The sequence below is a fragment of the Herpailurus yagouaroundi genome, unplaced genomic scaffold (genome assembly GCF_014898765.1).
Source record: "Herpailurus yagouaroundi ecotype Mexico unplaced genomic scaffold, PumYag 205, whole genome shotgun sequence".
Lineage (NCBI taxonomy): Eukaryota > Metazoa > Chordata > Mammalia > Carnivora > Felidae > Herpailurus > Herpailurus yagouaroundi.
In genome coordinates, this window is record NW_024412436.1 from 13,759,987 (window position 1) to 13,771,576 (window position 11,590).

General features: G+C 46.5%; 1 long non-coding RNA gene across 1 annotated transcript; it reads left to right on the forward strand.

Moving 5' to 3' along the window:
* The first annotated feature begins 954 nt into the window (after nucleotides 1–954).
* On the forward strand, nucleotides 955–7,376 carry LOC121015167 (uncharacterized). Its single transcript, XR_005783671.1, has 3 exons — nucleotides 955–1,051; nucleotides 6,795–7,015; nucleotides 7,128–7,376. It is a non-coding gene; the product is annotated as an uncharacterized LOC121015167 (long non-coding RNA).
* Nucleotides 7,377–11,590: the final 4,214 nt, after the last annotated feature.

An 11,590-nucleotide genomic window follows, 5' to 3' on the forward strand; every position in this document is an offset into this window, starting at 1 on the left:
CCCTAAAATTAGGTCCTGGTGATGGCTGCACGCCCCATTGAACGGTACACTTTAGGAGGGTGGATTTCATAGTGTGTGAATTACATTTCAGTAACTGTTTTTATACTACAGTGGGGGCGCCTGGGGGGCTCAGTGGGTTAAGCGTCTGACTCTTGATCTCAGCTCAGGTCAGGATCTCAAGGTTCTTGAGTTCCAACCCCCGCATCAGGCTCTGGGCTGATGGTGCTGGAGCCCACTTGGGCTTCTCTCTCTCCCTCTCTCTGCCCTTCCCCTGCTTGTGCTCTCTCTCTCTCTCTAAATAAATAACTAAACTAAAAATAAAAGATTAAAGAAATAAAACCAAGTAACTTTGGTGAGACTGTCACCTCAGGGCTCACTGCTGTGTCCTAACACCCTCCTCCTTGGTTACATCATCTGCCCAGCACTGGAATATGAAATCTACGATAGTCCAAGGCATTTCCAATCGCAGTCTGTGTATATGCAGTCCATAAATAAATAAGGCAGAGTCCCAGTCAACAGGGCAAAGTTTAGACAGTCATGTATTCACTGTCATGTGTCAAAAGCCACCGAAAAGGTTTATGAAGCAAAAGAGTGGATATAATGGGACCTCTAGAATACATTAGATTAAAAAAAAAAAAATCAGAACAAAGACTGTTCTGTGCTTGTAACATCTGGAAAGTTTCCAGGAACCTCAAGTAGAATGAAAAATGATTTCTGGGGGGTGGGGGTGGGGGGCAATCTTAAATAAAAATTGTAGATCAGTTCCGGATTCACCACAAAGGAAACAGCATTCTTTATGTCAAAAATGAACACATGAGAAAAATCACCCAAAACCCAAATTAAGTAACGTTCCACAAACTGACGGCCTATATCTCCAAAAATGGCAATGTCAAAACAACACCAGCGTCACGAAACACAAAACAAGGCTGACAGGCTTTTCCTCATTAAAGGAGCCTATAGAGTCCTGAAAACCAACCACAGTGTTGCACCTGGACCCGGCCCTGGGCTGAGAACAGTTCTAGAAAGGACTTACAGGGGACATCTGAGAAAGGTCTGTAGATTCAACAACGGCATTATAAATCTTGGAAAATTGAGTTCTTTTCTGAGTGAATATCTGTGCTCTTAGAAAATATACACTGAAGGGGCACCTGGGTGGCTCAGTTGGTTGAGCATCTGACTTCAGCTCAGGTCACGATCTCAAGGTCTGTGGGTTCGAGCCCTGCGTCGGGTTCTGTGCTGATAGCTCAGAGCCTGGAGCCTGCTTCGGATTCTGTGTCTCCCTCTCTCTCGGCCCCTCCCCTGCTCATACTCTGTCTGTCTGTCTCTCTCTCTCAAAAATAAACATTAAAAAAAATTTTTTTTAAACTACACTTAAGTATATAAGGAGTAGTGAATAGAACACCAGGTCTGAAATGGTTGTATCTATCTATCTATCTATCTATAGAAGGAGGGAGGGGGAGATTATAAAGGAAATGCTGTAAAGTATTAACAATTTGTAACTGGGTAAAGGGCGTATGGTAGCTCTTTGTACCATTCTTGCAACAACTTTTAAGTTTGGAATTATTTTGAAAGAAAAAGCTTAAAAACTTGTGGACCTAACAAACGTATGCATTTGTCTCCGCTACTGAAAACAACGTGAAAATAACTACAGAGGGGGGAAACAGCTGTAAGTTCCACAGGGATAAAGTGAGTGGGAGAAAAGATAGCAAGACGAAGCTGAAAACCTTTCTTCAACCAGAAGCAAGCAGATTCTTGTTCTAGACCTGTGGGGCATCAGCAAACTACAGCCCACGGGCCAAATCTGACCCACCACTTTTTTTTTAAAAACAGGAACCCTGGGGGCGCCTGGGTGGCGCAGTCGGTTAAGCGTCCGACTTCAGCCAGGTCACGATCTCGCGGTCCGTGAGTTCGAGCCCCGTGTCAGGCTCTGGGCTGATGGCTCGGAGCCTGGAGCCTGTTTCCGATTCTGTGTCTCCCTCTCTCTCTGCCCCTCCCCCGTTCATGCTCTGTCTCTCTCTGTCCCAAAAATAAATAAAAACGTTGAAAAAAAAATTAAAAAAAAAAAACAAAACAGGAACCCTGTTTTGTGGTAGAGTCCCCTCCCTAAGGAAAGAAAAAAACAAAACAACAACAACAAAAAAACTCAAGGCAACCTGGCCAAACGCCTATGTGACAGCATCCCTCACGACCTTGTAACAGGAGACCACTGAATCAGACTGCATGTTTGCATGTTACCATATACGGGAGACAAGGAAGTAGAAAATATATTTAAAAAACTACGCCACGTGGTGTTCGGGACTCAGTTCTTTGGGTAGGAACCCAACTGAGCGGTGCTGGCAGGAATAAAGTTGCTTCCAGGAAAGAAAAGCCCTGACATCACGACTCTGTGTGAAAATCCTGCTGTATGACTTGGGGGCTCGTCCGGGATTCAGAGACGGTGCGTTTCCACCTCTTTTGTCACCAGGGATGAGAACCCTGGGGCGCCGGGAGAGGCAGCTCACCTGGCACCAGGGGATCGCTTGATCTTCGCGAGACTAGCCCTCTGGCCAGGGCGAGGACCCCACGTGTGCCAGCGGAACCCGTGAGGCCCAGGAACCAGCACAGGGAGTGCCGCCCGTCAGACTGGTAAGAACCCAGGTTCGTTTTGGCAGACCTGCCCCTGAGAGGCAGAAGGGGAGCCTGGTCACCTCCCGCAGCTGCCCTAGCTGTTCCAAAAGGGACAAGGAGGGGCGCCTGGGTGGCGCAGTCGGTTAAGCGTCCGACTTCAGCCAGGTCACGATCTCGCGGTCCGTGAGTTCGAGCCCTGCGTCAGGTTCTGGGCTGATGGCTCAGAGCCTGGAGCCTGTTTCCGATTCTGTGTCTCCCTCTCTCTCTGCCCCTCCCCCGTTCATGCTGTGTCTCTCTCTGTCCCAAAAATAAATGAACGTTGAAAAAAAAATTAAAAAAAAAAAAAAAAAAAAAAGGGACAAGGAACAAAGCCACAACTCTAAGGCGCTGGGCGCTCGGCGGTGGGTTGGAGTCGCCATGTGACTGTGCGGGGACTTGTCTCTCCCTCATTTGCTGGGTCAATGACTGTGATGATTAGAGCCAACTGTCTCTGGTTACTCTACCTCAGAATGGGGACCTCAAGGAATATTCCCAAGCAGCTGCTTAAACTCCCTTTGTTTCAGGGAAATTCCCTGGCTTCTCCGGACTGACACTGACTGCCTAATTCCACCTGTGGAAAACAAAACAAAACAAAACAAAACAAAACAAAACAAAACAAAACAAAACACAAAACAAACCTGGAGTTTGACCTCCCCAGAGGTCGAGGAGCAAAGACCCCCGAAGTCAGATTTCCCCACCAACGTCCCAGGGAAAAATCAACCACGGGGAACAAACTGTCTTATGTGGACCCAAGTAAAACGTATTCGATGTTTAAGCCAATTTAAGTTTGTTGGTTTGAGATAAAGAATGCTTATCAACATTAAATAAGAAAGAACTTTTACTCTCCCTAGATTTGCTGAAGGTCAAATGAGCTCATGTTATCTCTGTTCCAGTTTGTTAACAAAAGGATGGCTTAAAGTGATGGTTAATTTCATCTGTCTCATAGTTTTCATGAGTAATTGTTAAGATAGCTTTCAAAGGGGCTCCTGGGTGGCTCAGTCGGTTGACTTCGGCTCAGGTCATGATCTCACATTTCGTGAGTTTGAGCCCTGCATTGGGCTCTGTGCTGACAGCTCAGAACCTGGAGCCTGCTTCGGATTCTGTGTCTCCCTCTCTTTCTGCCTCTCAAAAATAAAGAAAACTAATTAAAAAAATTTAAAAAAAAAGATAGCTTTCAAAGTCTTTGGTAACCTAAAACGTTAGTTTTTGCTTGCATGATAAATTGGGATTGAATTCATTGCATGTCTAACGAGATAAGAGGCTAAAGCACTCATTACTAGATATGTAGGTTTGTGCTTCTGACTTGTTGCAGAAAACTAAGGATATTTGGATCTGTGGGAAAACATGTTTTGTGCTTAATTGATTCAAAAACTTGCCATCTAAGAAATTCTGATGTAACAGGTCACAATTGGTTATACTTAGTTTTCACTGGAGACTAAAGTTTCTATGAGTTAAAATTCTGCTAAATGCAGTTAAGACTGATGGAAATAAGCAAAGCAATCTGCGTGTGGAAAAGTAGATATATAAAAAATATATAAGGAATGAAAATACATTTTTTGTTAAAGGTAAAAAAAAAAAAAAAAAAAAAGATAATTTTTTCCCAAATGAGACTGGCTGTTTTGGGGGAAAAAAAAAAAAAAAAAAAAAAAAGGCTTAGGTCAAATCTAAAAGCAAAGTAAAGTTGTAAAAGGTTTATAAAGGAAAATCTTTAAAAAGAAATTTTATATATGGTCAGGAGGTCTGAAGCTAAGCCTTTCGATTATGCCACTGTCTTACAGACACATAATAAAACCCTGGTGGCCTGCCTGGAAAGGTGAAGGGGGCTCTCATGAAATATACGGCTATCCCCCCTGACACCCCTGAGGCTGAGACGATTCTAAAAGACAAATTTGTCGCTCGATGGGCCCCAGATATTCGGAGAAAACGGCAAAAACTTGCTGTTGGTCCAGAAGGAGGAGATCTTACGAGCTGCCAGTTGGGTATATTACAACCAGGATCAAGAGGAGAATTGAAAAAAAAAAAGAAAAATCCGAGGCCTTAGTGGCGGCCTTCCGTACTATGTCAGACCAGGCTTCCCGAGGTCCTGGCCCCAAGTGCCATTTATACGGCCGTGAATTCAGAGCACTAAAATGAGAACGTCCTCACAGGGGACAACCGAAATGAAAACCCCATAGGCTCTGCCCCTTCTGGGGAGACGATCACTGGACATCTGAATGCCCTCGGGGCCCTGTATCTGTGAGGGCTCAGATAACCAGTGTCCCTGGAAGGGACTGACCGGGGCTTGGGGCTCTTCACGGTGGCTCCCCTAAACCAACTGTCCACCAGAAACCCAGAGCCTCGGGTAACTCTAAAAAAAATTGACCAGAGTGAACTTTTCTGTCCTCCTTTCCAACCATCCAAACACAGCGTGACGATTAGAGGCGTCTCCGGAAAACTTGTAACTAAATGTTTTCGCTCAGCCCCTGGGATGTCTTTGGGAAACCTAATTTTTTCTCTTTCTTTCCTGATAATGCCAGAGAGCCTTACTCCCTTGCTGGGAAGGGACATTATAACTGAATTAGAGACTGTGGTGCTACTAACTCCGAATAAACAATTGTGTGAGTTTTGGGGAACTCCTGGATGTCGTAGGCTGTAGATACCAGGGTTCAGGAAAATAGTTTGCCGCTATATCAATTATTAAGGAAGACTCAATTCCACCTACCCTCCCAAGAAACTAAACTGGGGTCTGACTCCTAGGCTCTGGGGTCTGTTTCCAGCCCTTGGAATGGTTACAAACAGAGCTGGGCAATTATGATTACCGAGCTCACAGAGCTAAAAAGATTAATAAAACACAGCATTAGGCCTTTCATTGAGGGAGGGACGAAACTTATCAAAGGGCCCAAAGGATGTTTACTGAAGAAAAAAAAAAAAAATCGTCAAGGACAGTTGTGCCAGGAATATCAGCGTCTTAGAAACGCTCCTTTCAACCACAAACTTGCTCTCCCAGATAATCGAGGGACCGGAGGCTGTCCAGGGAAGAGTGACAGTTAGGTTCACTCAGATGCCAAGGTCAAAGGAATCCCAACACCTGCTGGTATGGACCAATACTTGTACGAACTGAGTAAAGGCCTTCTCCTACAAGACAGAAAAGGCACGGAAAGTAATAAAAGTTCTGCCTTATAAAGTAATACCCAGGTATGGCTTCCCTAAACACCTGCAAATGAATAAGGGTGAACGACTGCTTTGACTCTTTCTCTAGTCGGACTCCTGGCTCTCGGAAAAGTGTTACACCTCAAAGTAAAGCACATTGTCTGCTTCTACTCAGCAAAACTCCAAATAACACCTCACCAGCATCAGGGGCTTTAAAAAAAGTTTTTTTTTAACTAAGTTAGGGCCAAACTCCTGGAAACAGAGCCACCACTGATTACTTAATGCTCCTGCTTCTCCATCACCTGGGTTATGAGAGATTCCCTGATGTGTGTTGTTTACAAAGTCAGGGTCTCTCCGAGGTTGTCCGGCGGGTTTGGAAACCGTCGACGCCGTCTTAAGATGCCGTCTTGCTGGTCGGCAGAATCTTTACTTTGTGTTTTTCTCTTCACGTCTGCTCATGTTTATGCCGCCTCGTGCCTGCCAGCCTCCCGGTCGACCATACCGTGGCCACTGGGCTGACCCTTGGGTTGACTCCGACTGCTGTACCCCCGCGCCGCCCCTTAGCAGCTTGAAGAAGCCAGAGCGGTCATCGTCCCTGTTCTCTACCCAGTCACAGGCCCTGTTCCAGGGGAGGAGTGAATAGGGAAGGGTTAACATCAGGCAGGGAGAGATCAGGGACCTTCCGGGGGGCAGACTGCAGCCGCAGGGGGGAGGCTGAAGCAGCCCACGGGGTTCTCCCCTTATGAAGCCCTGTATGGGCGCCCTCCCCCCAGTACCAAGGGCACGAGGGGGGATCTAAATGAGATAGACAGTCTAACCCCGCGAGCACAGATGCGGGCCCTCGGCTCTACCCCAACCACCTTACACCACGGGGTCAGGGAGCGATTCCCTGCGAGTCTGACCACAGACGCTCGCCCCTTTAACCAGGAGATGCCGTGTGGGTGAAGGACTGGAGTGCCCGACCCCTAAGGCCCCTCTGGAGGGCCCGTTCACTGTCATTTTGTCCACCCCTACCGCAGGAAAGGCGGCCGAAGTGGGTCCCTGGATTCACTACGGCAGAGCGAAGCCGGCATCTCGAAGCTGGGAGTGCTTTCCTGATCCATCCACGCCGCGCAAGCTGACCACACGGAAGGTTCTGCCACTCCAGAGGCTCCGGGAGACCGCAGCCCTGCTTTAGTCACTCCGGAAGCTGACTGAGCTACGCACGCCAGGAGCTTGAGGAATCGAAGGGGAATCGAAGGTCTGGTGGGACAAAAGACTGTCCTTATTTTCTAGATGTTTCCATGCTGTGACGCACTGTCACGCCCTGTTTCTTGCTCTTGTCGTGATTCTTGCTCTACTCTTTGCCACAGGATTGGCCGAGGCCGCCCGGGCCGGCTGCGAACGTGGGGAGAGGTTTCTGTGAACGCTCACTCACCTGCCTCTCGTGGACAGGATGCTTCGTTGGTGCCAACATGGGAAAACAATGGCCGTGAGAGACTAGAAAATCTGATCCCCACAAACCTTAACAGTAAAACAAAACACCCCAGTCCTGCTGGGGCTTGGCTTCTCTAAAGCTCAATTATTGGGAAAAACCTTCTTGCCTGATGGGGCAAAGTTCATCGTCGTCTCTGTTAAAAACTTAACCTGCCTAGGCCAAAGACTTTATAACTTAACTGCCAGGAAAACCCAATGGTGGGGGACCCCAGATCACCTTGAACCAGATCCCCACCCCTTGCCTAACTTCTCTCTTCCCTGAGAGGCCTGGGACAGTGTCAGCACAGCCATCAAATGGCGGGTCCAGGTGGACTGTCCTAGATACGTGGCAGGACAGCCTACACGGCCCTCCCCCCAGGCTGATCAGGGTCACGTGTGCTGGGAGCTCTTTGTCCACCTCTCTTCCTGCTCGCGCTTGCCAGAGGGAGACGTTTGGGAGTCCAAGTGTGTGGGGACAGGGAGACTCAGAGGAAGTGGCGTGTCCCACACATCAGCAATTAAAAGACAACAAATGGCCTCCCGAGCGTATAATCCAATATCGTGGCCCTGCCACCTGGGCAGAGGACGGTGCCGGGGCCACCGCACTCCCACCTACATGCTAACCCGCATAATCAGGCTGCAAGCAGTTGTAGAAATTATCACCAATGAAACCGCCAGAGCTCTTGACTTACCGGCCAAGCAGCAAACCGAAATGCACAATGCCATCTATCAAAATCGCCGGGCCTTAGACTACCTGCTTGCTTCTGAGGGAGGAGTTCATAAAAAGTTTAAGCTGGGCACCTGCTGCCTACAGATAGATAATTTTTTAAAAAAAGGTCATAGAAGAGATCACAGAGGAAATGAAAAGGACTTCTCCTGCCCCCAGCCAGACCTGAAACAGTTAAAACCCCGGGGAGTTATTTAGAGGATGGTTTTCAACTTTTGAGTTGAAACTCTCATAAAAATTATCCTCCTAATTCTGGAAGGGTGCTCAATCCTACACTGCTTAGTTCCCCTGGTTGTCTCAGTCTCACTGAGGACATGATTTTTAAAAAGATGGCCACTCATGTAGTGATGTTATAAAAATATAAACCTCTAAACCAAGATGATGCTCTTTGACCCAAAATAGAGGGGTCTGAGCATCAATGGGGGGGGAATGTGGTAGGGTCCCCTCCCTAAGGAAAGGAAAAAAAAAAAACACCCTCAAGGCCACTGGCCAAATGGTAATGACACTTGGGGGCCTCATAACAAAACTGTGGCTCCCCATCTTCCCTCCACGGAGGCCAACCTGGGGTCCTGCCCACCACGCACACAGACCTTCCAACTGGTGTTTTTGGGCCTCACTCCTAAATATTAAATGATCAGACACTTGGGGAAAGCCTCTGACATAAAAGGCAAAGCACAGAAGGAAAGTGTTCACAGGCAAAAGAAGAAGCTAGAATATCTACAGAGGTAAGAAATGAATTGTATCTATGAAGCAGGAACAGGAGGTGATAAACCAAAGAAGCGTTCGGACAATTAGGTAACACTTTTTGAAATAAAAATTTCAACAGATAAGTCAGAACATGGAGTTAAGGAATTCTCCCAGAAAAACAGAACACAAACCAAAGAGATAGACAGTGAGAGAAGGAAGGAAGGAAGGAAGGAAGGAAGGAAGGAAGGAAGGAAGGAAGGGAGGAAGGAAGGGAGGGAGGAAGGAGGAAGGAGGGAGGGAGGACAGCAAAAAGAGAAAGAAAGAAAATCAGAAGATCAATCCAGAAATCTGCAGACCAATCTGAGTTCCACAAGAGAGAAAAGATAATGTAGACAGAAGTAAATTACTAAAGAAATAATCCAAGAATATTTCCCAAACGAAAGGACAGAAGTCTCCAGATTGAAAAGACACAATAAAAAGCCAGAACCACACCAATGCAAGTGGTCGTGAACTTTCAAAATACTGAAGAAAAGATAAGCTCCTAAAAACTAAAGAGAAAAACAAAAACATAAAGAGGTCAACGCAAACACTCATTGGTCAGAATGTCATCAGTCTTCTATATTTTGAGAGAGAGAGAGAGAGAGAGAGAGAGAAGGGAGCACAAGCGGGGGGGGGGGCAGAGGGAGTGAGGGAGGGAAGGAGGGAGGGAGGGAGAGAGAGAGAGAGAGAGAGAGAGAGAGAGACAGAATCTTAAGCAGGCTCCACTCAGTGCAGAGCCTGAAGTGGGGCTCGACCCCACAGCCCTGGGTTCATGAACTGAACTGAAATCAGGTGGATGTTCAACCAACTGAGCCACCCAGATGCTCTCCTTTTTTTAAATAAGCTCCACGCCCAGTGTGGAGCCCAAGGCGGGGCTTGAACTTACAACCCCGAGATGAAGATCTGAGCTGAGATCAAGAGTCAGCCGCTTGACCGACTGAGCCACCCAGGTGCCCCAGAATGTCACCAGTCTTCTTGGCAGTAATACTGATGCCGTAAGATGGTGAAGCAAGGCCTTCAAAAGTTGGAGGAAAATTATCTTCAACAAAGAATCCTATAATGAAGTATGGGGACAAATTAGAGACATGTTCACACATGCAAGGACTAAAAACATTTTTATTTCTTGTGTACCCTTTCTTGAGATGTAACCAGCGGATGTGCTCCAGCAAAACAAGGGAGTAAATTATGAAAGGGGACACAGTCACTGGGAACAGGGGATCTAATACAGAGGAGCACAGCAGGCTGGTAACTGTGTAGCAGGCACAGGGCACAGGGAGGCAGGTCCCCAGAGAGGGGATGAAATACATACGTTAACTGATAGAAGATTCTGGAAAATAAAATGAATAGACATTTGTCGGATATGATGGCATATTTGGGGGGAAAAAACTAGGGAAAGGAACACAGAAAAAGAAGCAAAAGAAAGAGTTGAAAAACAAAGAAAACGTAATCACGGCACCCTGCTTGGCTCTGCTGTGAGTAGTATTTACGTGGTCACGATTGTGGAAACTGCTGATCTAACAAAAAGCCACCGTTACTATGTTGGGAAGGATGCATTCCAAGCAGTGGAGGTGGGGGTACACGACTTAAGTCTTTACCCACCATAACATCAATAGACAATGTCCCAAATCGACAAACCTGGAAATTCGCATTATGTGATTTCCGTTTACAGAAGGAAATGCTAAAAGACTTGGAAGGTAGAATAAGAAACGTGAGGGATGGGGATTGTTCTATTTTATTCTAAGCCTTGATTATTTTATTTTTCAAACACCACGCACATGGATACAAATAAGAATTAACTTATAAATGTTATTTTCTGAGGTCACCGGACCCTCCCGGTTCATTGCTTTTTCCTTCATATTCTAGAGCATGCGTCGTGCCTGAGTTCAAACCCCAGGCTCGGATCGGTTCCTGTAAACCGCTGCCCCTTTCTCTCCTCACCTCAAGCGTTTCCTTCACCCTGGCTCACCCCCGGGACTCCTGCCCTGCGCGATCTGCTATCTGGACACTCCCCATATTCACCAATAAATTCCTTTACCAGACACCAACCGAGAGCTTGCTGATTGCATCAGAACCTGCCCGCATCTTATTACAGTTTAGGTTCTCAAGAGGGCAGAGTGCCCACGATTCATTACTTCAAGATGAACAGATTGCAGATCCACCAGGACATTAAAGAAGCAAGGGTGGGGATACCAAACAGGCATTTTACAAAATGTCCTGGTGAGAGAGAATTTTGTAAGAATGTTAATTATAAAGAATGGTTTCATATCGGGCACCTGGCTGGCTCAGTTGGTGGAACGTGTGGCTCTTGATCTCGGGGTCATGCGTTCAAGCCCCATGTTGGGTGTAGAGATTACTAAAAATTAAAAAAATAAAAATAAAATAAAAAGAGTAATTTCATATCTGTGTCGACTCATCACTTTCATAGTCCAGTATATTTACCAGTCATCTGTCAGTATATGGGGCTACCAATACATATGATAACCACCCACATGGGAACCACCCAATAAATAAAACATGAGCAGAATCCCTAGTTTCTAGAAACTTGACCGTGGACATGATGCAAGATAGTTTGCAAAGGTGTCTGTTGGGGAGATCAGGAATGACTAATACAGAATATATCCTATGTACTGAGTTACTACTAGGAAGTAGTCTTAGATTTTGTATGGATTTCACATTTATAAAACAGGCACTGGGGCGCCACAGTGGCTCAGTCAGTTAAGCGTCCGACTTCGGCTCAGGTCATGATCTTGCGGTTCGTGAGTTCAAGCCCCGCGTTGGGCTCTGTGCTGACAGCTCAGAGCCTGGAGCCTGTTTCTGATTCTGTGTCTCCCTCTCTCTCTCTGACCCTCCCCCGTTCATGTTCTGTCTCTCTCTGTCTCAAAAATAAATAAACGTTAAAAAAAATTA